This window comes from Carlito syrichta, unplaced genomic scaffold (genome assembly GCF_000164805.1).
Source record: "Carlito syrichta isolate Samal-C Ts95f unplaced genomic scaffold, Tarsius_syrichta-2.0.1 Scaffold309198, whole genome shotgun sequence".
Taxonomy (NCBI): domain Eukaryota; kingdom Metazoa; phylum Chordata; class Mammalia; order Primates; family Tarsiidae; genus Carlito; species Carlito syrichta.
The window spans coordinates 294,727-297,697 of record NW_007253294.1 but is presented as its reverse complement, the minus strand read 5'-3'; positions in this window follow the sequence as shown (position 1 = coordinate 297,697).

The following is a 2,971-nucleotide window of genomic DNA, read 5'->3' as shown; positions in this document are numbered from 1 at the left end:
ATTCTATGAATAAAATAAATTCAGTTTCTATTATAAGTAGAAAAAACTTACACTAATTGTAACTAAAGAACCGTATTAAAAGAATGCAGCCCAGCCCAAAATGGACGCTGGGCCCTTAGGAATGTGGCCCAGCCCAAAGTTCGTGCTGGGCCATTTCTGGTAACCCTAGATAACCATCTAAAGCTGGAAGCAGCTCTAAATGTATATACTAATTCTACAAATATATTTTTAAATCTTATAAAGAAGATTGTATCACGTATAAGGCTCCCAAATGTGATCTGAGTTTGAACTGTGTTAAGTTTAAAGCCGAAACCGCAGTCTGAGAAACGGGAACAATGGATTCCTAGAGTCAGCCATGCCTGTCATATTCTCAGAACTTCATGCTTAGATCGCCGAAATCCCTGCCAGTGGGTAATGCTAAACAACAAAGAAAGGAGGAGGGATTGGGCCCTCAGCTCCTGAACCAGCCTGGTGGTCTCAAGGTCCGCAGCCTGCCTGGATCCCTAACGCTCAGGCAGGCCTCCATGGCTGACTCCCAACAGAGGTGGAAGGATTGCCTGAGCCCAGCAGGTTGAGGCTGTGATGGTTATGAGCATGCCATTGCACCCCAACCTGGGTGACATATTGAGACTCCAACTCAAAAAACAAATTAGCTGGGCATGGTGGTGTGCACCTGTAGTTCCAGCTATTTGGAAGGCTGAGGTGGAAGACCACCTGACCCCAGCAGGTCAGGTTGGGTGTGGTGGCTGTGAGCATGCCACTGCACTCCAGCCTGGGCAACAGAGTGAGACTTCTACTCAAAAATAGAAAAATAGGCTGGACTTGGTGGCTCAGCCTGTAATCCCAGCACTTTGGGAGGCCGAGGCGAGTGGATTGCTTGAGTCCGCAGGTTCGACACCCGCCCGGGCAACTTGGCGAAACTTCGTCTCTACACTACGTCAAAAAGTAGCCAGGCATGGTAGAACAGACCTGTAGTTCAGGCTACTTGGAAGGCTGAGATGAAAGCTCGCAGGTCAAGGCTTCAGTGGCTGGGAGCATGCCACTGCACACCAGTCTGGGCGACAGAGTGAGACTCCAACTCAAAAAATTAAAATAATAATAATAAATAAATAACATAGACTTACTCAGATGAAGTCTTTTTTGTTACATACCCCCATATGCTTATGGAGAGAAACAATATTTTGGGAAGAAAACATGCTTATACAATATGCTCTTAGCCTTTCAGTTATCACCTGTGTTATACATTTGGTTTGTACTCTCAAAAGATGGGAAGTGAATACCACTCTATTGAAGTAAGTTCATGAAGCCAGTCTGAGAAAATAAGAATGAACTGGAATTCATGGGGCCTACTGTGACAGACAGCTTGGATTGTTCCTTTCTCCACTACCAACTGGACTTCTTCTATCTGTTTTAGGGGAAGTAGTTCTTTTAGAACTTGTCCTGGTCCCAAACTGAAAATGGTCCTAAAGTCGTAAAGTCTTCAGAATCTAGAACTTTTCTCAGATGCTTAGGTAATATAAATTTAACAAACAGCATGCTTAGGTAACTCCATGGTGGAATAACAAATCAGAGCACGTATGAAGTTTTTTTTGTTTTGTTTTGTTTGTTTTTTAAGGTTTTGTTTAAAGATTTGCAATTTTACTAGATTTTTTTTTTTTTTTGAGTTGGAGTCGCACCCTGTCGCCCAGGCTGGAGTGCAGAGGCACACTCAGGGCCACCACAGCCTCAACCTGCTGGGCTCAGGTGATCCTTCTACCTCAGCCTTCCAAGTTGCTGGAACTACAGGAGTGCTACCACATCTGGCTAATTTTTTGATTTATTGTAGAGATGAGTTCTTCCCAAGTTCCCCAGGCTGGTCTCAAACCTGTGGGCTCAGGCAATCCTCTCACCTTTGGCTTCCCAAAGTGCTGAGATTATAGGCATGAGCCACCACGACTGGCTGACAGTGCCTTATTTCACAAGGAACTTATTAAACAAATATCAGTTGAGCACCTAGATCCTAGTACATGCATAAGATCTATGGAAGTAACATTATCCACAATGGCATTTTGTGATAACTCCATGACACAAAGCCTTTTCCTTCATATACCTCAGGTAAAATGTTTTTTAGATTTTCATTCATAATACCTTGACTGTTCTCCAAACAACTAAATGGTTATGAGCATTTCTGTAGTAAATTTAGACAGGACTTCTAAAGGCTGTTGAAGTTATGCTGAAAATTTAAGGGGCTGCTGGGCGCTGTGGCTCATGCCTATAATACCAGCACTTTGGGAGGCCGAGGTGAGAGGATTGCCTGAGTCCGCGTGTTCGAGGCTGGCCTGGGCAACTTGGCAAGACCTCATCTTTACAATAAATAAAAACATTAGCTGGGTGTGGTAGCATGCGCCTGTAGTCCCGGCTACTTGGAAGGCTGAGGCGGAAGGATCGCCAGAGCCCAGCAGGTCGAGGCTGCGGTGGCAGGGAGCGTGCCACTGCCCTCCAGCCTGGGTGACAGAGTGAGATTCCAACTAAAAAAATAAATAAATAAAAAAACTGAAAGAGATTTGACTATAGGTAAAACAAAAATCTGGGTGGATAGACAAGAGAGGCATCAGGGAGAATCAGAAGACTAGTTGCGCTGGTAACCTACAGTAACCAGCACTAGTTGGGTTGCCTCAGACAAGGTAACTTCACCTTTCTGGGGCTCCATTTCTGGAGGGAGGGGATTGGAAAAGTCATCTCCAAAGACCTTCATTTCCTGAGAATCCTCCTGGAGCACATGCCCTACTGATGGGCCTCTGGGCAAAGCAGACCCTGTCCTCTGGATCTTGGGTTCCCTCCGCACGTGATGTCATTAGTGCCGCACCCGGAGTTCGCGCGCAGAAACTCAGCAGCGGGAGCCAGGCGGCGGCCGGCTACCGGAAGACGACAGGAATGGTCTGATCTACTCTGCCACTAACCCTTAGTTGCCGGGTTTGGACCGCGGCTCCCG